The sequence below is a fragment of the Mastomys coucha genome, unplaced genomic scaffold, assembly GCF_008632895.1.
Source record: "Mastomys coucha isolate ucsf_1 unplaced genomic scaffold, UCSF_Mcou_1 pScaffold11, whole genome shotgun sequence".
In the NCBI taxonomy this organism is placed as follows: Eukaryota; Metazoa; Chordata; class Mammalia; order Rodentia; family Muridae; genus Mastomys; species Mastomys coucha.
In genome coordinates, this window is record NW_022196893.1 from 3272647 (window position 1) to 3285156 (window position 12510).

General features: G+C 41.6%; 1 protein-coding gene across 2 annotated transcripts in view; it reads right to left on the bottom strand.

Annotated features, from left to right (window-relative positions):
• Nucleotides 1-12510, bottom strand: part of Kcnk9 (potassium two pore domain channel subfamily K member 9) — a 40088-nt gene that overhangs the window by 6828 nt on the left and 20750 nt on the right. The window lies entirely within an intron of this gene.

The following is a 12510-nucleotide window of genomic DNA, read 5'->3' on the forward strand; positions in this document are numbered from 1 at the left end:
AAAAAAAAAAAAAAAAACTCATTTAAGAAGAATCCCTCATAATAGTTTGATACCTGATAGGCTGAGGCACATCAATGTTCTTAGAATAACACAGCATATTTACTACTAAGTACAAAAACCCAAGAGAGAAAATGGATCTCTTGGGAGATCTCTACCACAGATCCACATAAAGAGGGAATACTGAAAGAAAGGATACTGTGGGCCAGCAGGAGGCTGACTCCACAGGTGCCATCTCTGTCTAAAACTCTATAATGACCCTAAGCAAATAGAGTAATGACTCAAAACCCACAAACAAGATAGCCAGTAAGTGACTTAGCAGGTAAACTAACCTAACATCTTCAGAGCTAGAGCTGGAGCCTGGTATTTCTGTCTGCCAAGAATGAGGCTAGAAGCAAGAGTTGAAATCTAGAGAAGTCATGGCAGAGCAGGAGGAACTTTTTCTGTTGTTCACTTTGCTCAGGGATGTATCCCCATGCCATACTTAGGCAGTGTCTCTAAGGTAGAAAGTTGGTCTGGTAATAGAATTTAACCTTGATAGAGAGAGAACACACAGTGCTCAAAGACTTTAGTACCAGTTCATTCTAGTCCATGTTCTGAAATGAATATTGCCCAGGAAAAAAAAAAGAAAGATACAACATGGAGAGTGTTTGGACTGGGAATTTGGAGGCTAGAACTAATCTTCAAACCCTGCCCCATCAAGGAAGGTGATATGTATGTTTTCCCAGGTGACATGCTCATGGCCACCTTTATTATGTATGGTATACCTTTATTGTGGTTTACCTTTATTATGTTACATCCCAGAGAGTCTCTCTCAACTGACATGTGGGATGATGATGTCTTTAGGTGGATTGTTGGGCAGATCATCTGAGACCAGAGACCTAATAGAACCTACCAAACCCAAGTCTCCCTCCCACTCCTGTTTCTATTCTATCCACATTCCTCTGCTGTAATTTGTGGTCTCTCCAGAAGATGTGGCCTCATTCTCTCTAGCCCCCAACTCCTCCACCCTATCCATCACTGAACTCTGTTACCTCAGATACCCCACATCCATTACAAAGGAAGATACATGTCATGATGCAAAGTTGGAACCAGGCCAGAGTAGGGAAGCAGAAAAGCAGAGAAGAACCTCAATGTATATTTCGATACAAATCACCCAGTATGAAGAATGAAGAGAGGAAAGGATTGAAAATAAGCAACACACAAAGCTCCAGGGACAAGAAGATATTAAGATATATTCTAGAAGGAAAGATAAAATGAAAATGGGAGAGAAATGGTGGCTTCAAATCAACTACACTTGGTAGAACACAAATTGACAGAGTCAGTAATTTCTGCAAACTTAAGTAAGATAAATTTAAAGAAAACCACACACCAGTGAAGTTAAGAGGAAGCTAAACAGAGACCTGCTGAAAGGCAGACAGGAAAAAAATGGCACAACTGATTCTGCAAAGCCAACATCTCTTAGACTACTGACATCTAATCATAAGCAATGAAGGCTAAGAAGCAATTGGAGCCATGTCAGTCAAGAGTTGGGGGAAAATCCATTAACCCAGAATCCCATGTCCAAAAGAAACAACCTGCATGTTCAGCTTTTAAAAGCAGGAGAGTGTAACACCATCAGATTGGCACAGCATACCTACTGGAGGAGGAGGGTTTTCCCCAAAGAAGACTCCAGATGAAAACTTAGGACTTCACAAAGAAAAAAAAAAAAAGAATCGTATTGAGAAATAAAAAATGCACAGCTATTATTTCCTCTCCCTCTTCACAAAGCTCACCTGCAGAACAGACACCAAAGCCAGATGCTGTGAACTCAGTAAGCACTTAACAGTTCTATCTGCGATGTATTTAATGCAGGAAATAAACATAGCATCATATAACTCAAAAGTTGAGTGCTGGGTTCCCTTCTCTGACGCTCATGTTCTTCAAGGAGAGTTCAAAGGGTGCTCCCCAAATCCTCCAACAGAAGCCTTTTTTTCCTGTTTTTTTTATTTTGTTTTGTTTTGTTTTGTTTTTTTAAATTTAGACAAGCTCTCACTCTCTAGTACACTGTGACCTGGAACTTACTCCATAGCCTCCCCTTGAATTTACCGAAATCCTCCTGTCTCAGCCTCCCAAGTGCTTGGATAACAAGCATGTACTATACCACTCCAGGTTTTCAAAAGCCATCTTTGAGTTCACACTACAATGCAGTCTTGCCCAGTAGTCAAAATTGGTCCCTGCAGCAGGCCAGTTTGGCTTGAAACTGATTGACCCCTTAGGGAAAACAGTCAGTATCCTTCATTTCCTAGCCTCATCTTTATGTTTGCCATGTTTACTGTGACCGCCCAAGGCCTGGTGCTAGCTGAGGGTGCAGTGCATAAAGAAGGTGGTGTTGGGGAATTTGCTGCTAGAGAGGGATAAAATATTTATAAATGATAGAAGGGGGTTTTTGACAGTAGGGATTAAAGCAGGCACAAATCCTAATAAAGAATGACTCAGGGTGACTTTGAGAAGAGATATGCTAGGGAAGGAGCTAACCTTGGCCCCTTGTGCTTCTAAGATGGTTCCTACTTCAGCCTATGATGCAGCTATCCTCCCATCTATCCTCCCACAACTTCCTAAATTCTCTAGCCCTTCCTCCCTCTTCTGTAAAAAGGACATGAAGTGAAGCAATCTCTAGCATTTTATAGTGTGCTTTCCTGCATTTAGTCTTTCCTCTGGAAAGAGGTATCAATGTTTGTGGCATTCCATACTAAACTACTGCTTATTTTCAGGGCCCCCTGTGTTCTGCAGAGGGCAACCTGGTAGATGGTTTTATCTAATAAAAAAGCACATATCCCTTGATGTGTTTCACTGATTCTCAAGGGGGAAAAATAGGTTTCCTGGTCAGTTTCTTTTAACTTTGTATCTTAAGGAAGCAAAGGAACCCCAAATACATTTTTTAACATGGAAGTGTGCAAAGCATGAATTTCTCATGGGAAGTGGGCAAAGGGAAGGGCTCAGATGTCTTCCATCTGTAAAGGGGTGGGGGGGGGTCACAAAACCTTGTCTCATAGGGCAATGTTGTGCTGCTGAAGCACCTGTCAATGCCCAGACTGTGATGTGTGTGAGTCCATACCAGACATGAAGTTGCCTGAGGTGGGACACATTTCAACCCCCAAGTGCCTCAGACTTGGATCCACAGCATCTCTATGCTTTTAAGAAAAGCTGGAACTCCCTATCCTCCCCCGCCCCCCCAGGCTTGAATTCATAGCCTCTCACTATGCTTTTAAGAAAGCCTGGGGCCTGCTGTCCTCCACACAAGCTTGCTTTTTACAAGCAGCTGAGGAAATGCTGTCCACAAAGAGCCCACAGGGTGGCAGGATGGAGGTAGCCTTGGCCTGTGGTCTTTCTCAGCCTGCCACCAGAGGTGCAAGGGTGCCCTCTGGCGGGTGATCTGTCACTGCAGAACATGAATGCAAGCATAGGTCCCGCACCTGGCCAGGTTCCCTCCTAGGATGTGTCCAAGAATCACAAGGAAAAGTCACTTAAGTTTTTCACTGCCAAAACTTGTTACCTGGTGGAATTTTCTCTCAGAAAGTAGCATCAATCAATGGAGTATTGGAATAGATAAAAAAATAAAACTAGTAATGACTAGTGTTTACTGATAGCACATTGCACCAGGAACTAATCTAAAACCTTTTTACACTCAATAACTCATGTCCTGGGGAAAGAGGGGCCCTTTCCAGGTAGTCAGTATTCTTCTCTACATGGATGTGGCAGTATCCATGATCTTGGGCTTAGCATGATGACTTTCTAAGCTCCCATGTCAGGCTGATCTGGGCCTTGATCCTAACTTAACCCCTGTTGTCAGCCACACCCACAGTGCAAATGAGGTATCCACATTGTCCCCTTGGTCAGAAAGTAGCAGGTTCTCCTATTGGTCCCCTTGTTGCACCCACACAAAACCTTCCCTTTCTGCCATGCTTTCCTGTATTCTCCACCTTCTAAAAATCTCTACAAAAAAAAAAAAATGTGGAGAGACAAATCCAAGACTCATAAGAAAAAAAATAAGGACAGAAATCTGGCTGACGTTTGAGAAGTCTGTGATAGAATAAGCAAATCAGTAATAGTTGGAAGCTACCAGGTCTTGGGTTGGGATGGTTCAGCAGGAAGAGGTACACTCCCTCCCTCAGCTAATAGTGTTAGGCTCAGATGGCTTCAGGTCACTTGTAGTATAGCAAGACTTGTGGGTGATCAGAGGTAAGCAAAGCTCTGACCTTGACACAGGGAAAGCCTACTACATTTGAGAGAAAACCTCCTTACTTTACGATATCATCTATGGTGATCTCTCTACAATAGTCCATTCTAGAAGCCAGCCTGTATTATTTGCACTGACCTCTGTTTTGCTGATGTGTCCTTCTCCAAAGAGCATTAGGTTTCCAACCCCTGAATGAAGACTTAAGTTTATAGCCTTACTGTATGCTGGGTTTATGATACAATGTCTCTTTGTGGGTTGTGGTAAGACAAGGAGTTGGATGGATTCCCATGGGGGCAAAAAGGTCCCCAGAGGTAAGCATCTACCTATTTCAGCTTCTTGGTGAAGTTTCACAGAAAGAGAACCATAATCAAGTGGAACATTGCCCTTGATATCCTTCCCAAAAAAGCAAGGATGACAGTTGCTGGGGTAGACACTTGTGCACCTGTCACAGCTAATTCCCATCAACCAGTATCGTGAGACACCATGAGCAAAGGGTACAGGCAGGCATTGCCAGGGGACACATGATAGCAATAATTGCTGCCTGACAGCAGTTAGAGATGGACAACCCTAGTTCTAATGGACTTCCTCTATGTAGCAACTAGATAAACTAAGCAAGTCATCTAACCATGTAGGGATGGAGACATCAAAATCTAGGCAAGGAAAAATGGAAAACTATCCCCACCAACCCAATCCCGATTGTCTCCCAAGCTTCCAATTATTTCTAGTATCCTTTCTGCTTTTCACACTTTCCCACTTTGAAAGTCACAGGCTATAGAAATAAAGATTCACATAATAGAAAGAAACAAGAGAAAACAGAAGAGAGATCAAAACCGAGGAATGTCTACTTACCATCTTTCCGCTCAGACCTAGGAACGTTTCCCTGTGTTTCTCAAATCCTACTCCTAAATACTTTTTCCATGGCTGAGAGAAAACTGCACATAAGCAATTATTAAAAAATGCTAACACTAGTCTATTGCCAATAGCATTCTTCATAAGCATCATTTTTAATTCATCAGTCCCAAGTAGAGGCGCCACAATTTCTTCACCTAAATAGACTAAATGTGGAATGTGTTGGACTCTAATTTGCCTCTGTTACTAACAGCCATTTGTGTTTTAGCCAAAAGTTCCTGGCCTCAAAGGTTTTATTCTAAAAGCAAAATAGAGAACCAAATAAGTACCAACAAATGTGCTGGACTAGGTCCTAATGCCAGTGAGATATGTCCTCCAATGGCATGCCCAAAATTGTTAGATGATCACTTCTACTTCCTAAAGGAAGAATTACTTGGGAAAAATCAATTCTTTTCCATGTTCTAATAAACTATAATCAGTAAAACTAAGATGGCCACCATGGATTCTCTTCTCAGGGTGTTAGGTGCATAGGCGGACAGAAGTAAACCAAACTATTCAAATCCATTGGTGCACAAAATGTTCCCCGGGGAAAGAAAATGAAATAAATGGAGAAAACACCTTGGAGGCACACAATGTTCCACATTCATGGGAGATTTGGAGGAAGAGTGAAAATGGCAGAAAGAATATCTAAAGAAATAATGAACAAAGTCTTTCAAACTTTAATGAAAATGTTAATCTGAACAGCTGAGAAGCCTAACATAATGCCAAGAAGGATGAATGCCTAGATGCATCACAGTTAAGCTACTGTACATTCAAGACAATGATGCAATGTTAAAACAAACAAGAGAAAAACAACTCATTATTAGGACTCCTCAATAAGGTCCATGAATGACTCTTATTCCAAAGCAGAGTCCAGAAGACAATGGAATGACATAATCAACATGCTGAAGGAAAATGTCAACCAAAGATTTTTACATCCATTTAAACTATCCTGCAAACTCAGGTAAATCAAGATGTTCTCAGACAGTAAAATGACATGGCTAAGGAGCTGAATGAAAGTGGCAGTCAATCAAAAATTTTATATCCAACTAAACTATCCTCCTTTTAAAAAACCAGACACTAAGAATTCCTACATAAAAAAATAAAAACAACTAAAACCAAAAGTATTCTTTGCTAGAAGACTTTCACTTCAATGAATATTTCACTTCTGATTGAAATGAAAGAACTGTAGTCAGTAGAACAAATTCATAAAAAGAAAAAAAGAGTGGCAGTAAAGGCAACTTTTACATATGTAAAAATATGCAAGAGCATCAGATAGCTTTATTCATACCCTTTCTCCTTCTGTATAAAAGGCAACCATTTAACTTATAAAGCAGTGTTGAAAGCAGTGACTTAATTATAAAGCAATGATAGATAGGTATATAAATATTTCACTTGTACAACAATAATGAGAGAAGAAATGGATCTGTTAAGAAAAAACACTTCTGTAAACCACTGAAGTTGTAAGATACTGTCGTCTCCAACTAGCTGCTTTTAAAGAGGAACTTTGTTATTTCCAGAGTAGTTACTAAGGAGCTAATTCAAAACACAAAAGAAGCAACAGGAGAATGGAAATAACACACTTTCCAGGCTACTTATCACAAAAGAAACCAGTTATGGAGAAATGAAGGAAAAAAGGAACACAGAACACAAGCGGCATAATGGCAGATTTAACACCTTCCAGATCAGTAAGTACATTAAGTGTAAATTAACTACACACTCCAATCAGCAGATGGAGGTTGGCAGATAGACAAAAACAAAACAAAAGCTACAACCCAAATGCCATAATCCAATGCTGCTGTCTATAAAAGATATACCTAAAATTCAAAGACATGAGCAAATTTAAATAAAATGATAAACACAAGGCATGTCCCTACAAACTGCACCCCCCCCAAAAAAAAAAAATACTTGTCTATACTAGCACCAGGTAAGAAATTGGGTCCTAAATAAATGCTATCACTAGAGACTAAATAAATAAATTAGTGAATCTTTGAAGTATTAAAAAAGTCGGTGCTTCAAAAGGTGCCACAATCCTAAATATGCACATATCCCAAACAGAATTTCTTGATACAATGGCTACCGAAACCTTGTTCCAGTCTCAGCCAGCAGCCACATCATTGAGATTGCCCTTCCCATTGTCCTTTGAGGAGACCTGAAAATCTAAAAAATTTTTATTCCCTCTCCAAGATCCTGCATAGAACATGAATCTAGTAGGTTCTTTCCACAGACCTCTGGCCACTGAATCCATGGACTGGCACAATGTCTAGTGACCAACAAACTTGATTTCTCTCCCCTTATTCTTCAGGGCCCAGAATGGGGATATGTGCTATATCCAGTTCAGGGTGGGACGAGGCCATCACAGATCAGCTGCCCTGGAGTGAAACCTGGATCTTCCTTCTCTGGGGTGGCCATGCAATCCCTTTGGTCTAACAATTACCAGAAAGCCTGGTTCGATTTCTTTGTCTTTCAGGGCCATGGTTTTGCCAAGCCAGTACATTAATTCTTCCACAGTCTCATTCCACTAAATTTATATCTTCTCTGCACTCCAGCCTCAAGGTTCCCATTGCACCTCTTCTACCTCTGGAACAGGCTACTAGAGAATATGAAACTTGCTGTTATAGCAGATAAGAAAAAGCCAAACTCAGAATTGCCATGAAATACAGCCACTCCGGTTCTAAGAGTATAACCAAAGAGCAGGAATCCTGGTAATTCGTGTATACATGCACGACATAGACACATTCCTGCCCAGAGCTAGAAATCTCCAACCTCCTCAAAACCAGAAACATACAAACAAAATGTGGCATAGTTCAGTAAAATAGCATCTTGATGTAAAATAGAGAGAAGGGCTAGTGCTCACTCCATGTGTGAGCCCCCAAAATACCCCGTTAGTGAAAAGGCCAGACTCCAACGGCCAAACATCACAGGATACCATTTATAAGACGGAGCGCCACAGAGACAGAAGATGAATTCATGATAGTAGGGGTGGAGGAAGAGACAATGGCATGTGGTGACTGGCAATGACATATTGCTTTAAGTGTTGAAATGCATAGAACTAGACAGAGGTGATTGTTGCTCAATGTTGAATGCTAAATACTGAACTGCATGCTTTCCAATAGTTATATATTATGTATTTTTGCCTCAATTCAAACAGGGACAGGATAATCAAACATTGAATGAGATGATAACACAGTTGGGAGTAACAAAGAGTGTCCCAGAAGTCCCATATTGTGCCAAGCCAGGTGTCCCACACAGCTCAGGACTTGGCACATGGACTTGCTTGACCTGATATCTGAAATTCATTGTTCCTGTCTCCAAACCCATGTTCTTGCCTCAGCCTCTTATCATACCACCAAGATTTTGTTCTCTGTTGAGTACATATGCCCAACAAATGACAGGGGTGGCCTCCAAATAAGCCTAGTGTGAGTCAAAGATACTACTGTAAGTCAAAAATGCAATGAATATGCCTGCTGAGCACTAACTCAATAGCATGTCACATCACAGTGTATTTGGTCTCCCTTTGTTGTCATGTGCACTGACATCTTCCACTCCTTAGATTATAAACAAAACAACACCCGCAGAGCACCAGCCTAGAGATCAGAATTTCCCCTTATGCTCACATGGCAAGTGGGAGCTGCAGCATCTTCCACTGCTTAGATTACAAACAGAATACCTCCCCACAGAGCACTTGTCTGAAGATCAGAATTCTTCCTTATGCTTACATGACAAGAGGGAGCTATAGCATCTTCCACTTCTTAGCTCATAAAGAGAATACCATCCCACAGAGCACTAGCCCAGAGATCAGAATTCTTCCTTATGTTCACATGGCAAGTGGGAGCTGCAGCATCTTCCACTCCTTCGATTATAAACAGAATGCCACCATACAGAGCACTAGCCTAGAGATCAGAATTTCTCCTTATGCTTACATGACAAGAGGGAGCTGTAGCATCTTCCACTGTTTAGACTCTAGACAGAATAACCACTCCAAAGAGCACTAGCCTCAAGATCAGAATTCCTCCTTATGCTCACATGGCAAGTGGGAGCTGTAGCATCTTCCACTCCTTCAATTATAAAGAGAATGCCACCCCACAGAGTACTAGTCTAGAGACCAGGATTCTTCCTTATGTTCACATGGCAAGTGGGAGCTGCAGCATCTTCCACTGTCTAGACTGTAGACAGAATACCACCCACAGAGCACTAGCCTAGAGATCAGAATTCCTCCTTATGCTCACATGGCAAGTGGGAGCTGTAGCATCTTCCACTGCTTAAAGACAGAATACCTCCCACAGAGCACTAGCCTGAGAGGAGACAAAAATGCAGAATTTAAATTGGTTTTTTGTTGTTGTTGTTGTTGCTGTTGTTGTTTTGCCAAATATGTATTACTTTTCACCTATGATGAAGTTGACCCATCATAAATTGGGGCTGTCTGTATGGCTAAGGAAGAATACATATGGGTAAAAAAGATCTCCCCTGCTCTGCCTTTAGTAACTTCTCACACCTAACACTGAAACCCCATCCCTGCGTCACAGAGGGAGACTCTACTAATGCTACCTGCCCTAATATTTTTCCAGGGAACCTCATGCTGAGAGCTGGGGGAGGAGGTAGGGGTAACTAAATGCCAACTTGTCTATCTTCCAAATGAAGGAATATGGGACTAACTGGACTTTGGGGGTTCCTAAGAATAAATGCACTGCTACTGCCAAATATTACTGTCTACTAGTACCCAGGCAATCCTGCCTATATGTGGTAATTTCTGAGGCTTTTCCAGACCTAGTTGTCCAAACCTCAGGGGCTCTCTAAGTCTGATGCTAACAAGATTGCAGAGCCTGGTCTGGGCTCTTATTCTAGATTCATGTTAGCATCTGAACTTGATATGTGAAGATCTGAGGATGAACTCAGCCTCCCATGTATATGTATGCACTGTGAAGATGGCTTACTGCTATATCTCACAAAGTTTGTAGGATCCCCATCTGTTATCTCCACAAAAGCGCTCCTCAGCTACTCATGGATATCCATGTAATGCTATGCAGAAGCAGTGGCCCTTGTGTCTATTACCAAGTCCAACACATACCAACTACTAATGTATTAATGAAGTTATAACTATCAGTCCTGTAGTTTTCAAAGGGGCAGAGGTCATTGTCTTAAAATGTATTGTATCTCAAGTTTACAATTTGGAATGGTAAATATCATGAACATATGTTGTGTCCATTTTTTATCAGAAGAAAGTAAGAAAGAAAATGAGAAATATTTTATGTCCTTCTGCTGTATCTGCTTTAAGTCTAAGGAAGATTGAGGATACTTCCTTCATCTTAGGCCCTGGACTAGTCTTGATTTAACCACTATATGAAAACTCTTCACTTAGTCAACATTCAACATTCAACTCAGAAGACTTATGAGGACATACCTTCAAAACCTATATACCACTCTGCAAATACAAAACAGCATTATTAGTTCAAATAAAATACATCTTCTACAGCACACAAGAGGCCTATGCTGAGTATACACCCCTCTGTGCCAGCCCACCTCACTCCCAGGTAACAGATTCCTGAAATTTTCTGCTCCATGTTGTGTGAGGACTCATCTGATGCCCAAGCTCTAGAACCTCAGAGCACAAAAAGACAAACTTAAATCCCAAGTGCTGCCCTATCACCCATGGGTAGTGGAGGCTCAGAGTTGGTAAGACAGTGGTGTAGAGGCTACATAACCTGAGATGTGCCTAACCCGTGTTCCCAACCTCTGGGAGGTGAGGATGCTGCCACTGAAGAAAATGAAAACACCTAGTTGGAGCTAGTTGAGATTGATTTCAATTTCCTGTATAAACAGCAGAGGAGCTGAGAGTGCTTCAATTATTTACACGAAAGGCATGACCCATCAAATCTTTGGTACCCATGGTTCATAGCACTGAGCTCCCATCTCTGCAGCTGTCAAGGAACAGAGCTTCTAGAAAAGAAGCCAGCCTCAGAACACATCCAGATCCTGCCAGAAGTCTCCAATGGGCAGATAGACAGACATCCTCCTACTCTGTCATGACATTTTCTAGCTCCCCATATCTCTTTTCCCCTTTTCATCAGTTGTCTTGTCCCATGACCCTCAGTAAACCTCAGATCCATGACTTTCTGGATGGGTGTAAGACCACAGAGCCCTTCCCCACTCAGGCCATACCCCAAAGCCCTTCCCTTAGCTACAGTGACAGCAGAGAAGAGAAAGACTTCTAAGTGGTACTCAAGATGAAAATTGGTCTTCTCAAAGAATCTTTTGCTCAGGTGTCTATTTGATCCCTGCAATCTCTTGTCATAGAACCCTATTCAAATCTTTCCAAGCCTCTATGGATACTATGAGATTAACACAGTTGACTGTAGATGCCAAATTCATTGTCAGTGATGGTCTCTAGTAGGCAAAGCAGATTATCAGTGTATCTTTTGTACCATCTACTTTGGGATTCAGTACAATAGAAAACACAGATTACAGCATTAGGTGCAAATAGGTAGATAAATGAGGGATGAAAGAATGGCTGCTTGGAAATTGATGGGTGGGCCAGGGGATTGGTGGATAGATGAGAGTTTGATGGAAGGTGGAGAGTGGATAGATGGATAGGCAGATAGATGAGTGGGTACATGGATGGATGTACAATAGATGAATGGGTAGATGTATGGAATAGAAAGGTGAAAGAATAAATGGGTAGAATGATGGGTAGTTATGGGATGTATGGAAGAAAGATGGATGGATAGTGGATAAACAGATGAGTGGGTAATAGCTAGATGAATGGATGGATGGACAATGAATGAAAAGAAGAATGAGTGGGTGAACAAATAAGGAAAAATGGATTGATGTGTGTTATATGGATGGAGGATGGATGCATAGATGCATGGGATCAAGCTAAAAATGAATAGATGAATAGGGATGGACAAATGGATAGATAGGTAGTGGAAAATGAAGAGATGAGTGCATTTGTACATGGAATGTGGGTTGAGATGGATTAGTAGATAGATAATGGACAAGCAAAAGTAGACAGATCAGTAGATGGACATATGAAATATGGATGGAGGATAGATGGGCAGATGGGTGAATAGAGAAGATGGTTAGCTAAATAGTTTAAATGGGCAAATGAATTGAAGGGAGAAAATGAGTAAGCAAATAGGTGGGACAAATGTTTGCTGGGAATAGCCAGGGAGGTAACTGGAGTCAGGTGGAAGACCTAGGAATGAGCCTACCATGTCAGAATCAGAGTTTCCTCCCCTCTTCTAGTCTCCTCTCTCAGACACTGCTGGTGAGCAAGCTGACAGTGATAAGAGGTGGGGGTTATACTCATGTGGCCTCTGGCTGTCATGCAGTATACCAGTCCATCTCCTTCCCCATTCAATCCCTGGCTTGGAGTTCACTAGTTGTCCAGGGCAGGAGTGCAGGGCTCC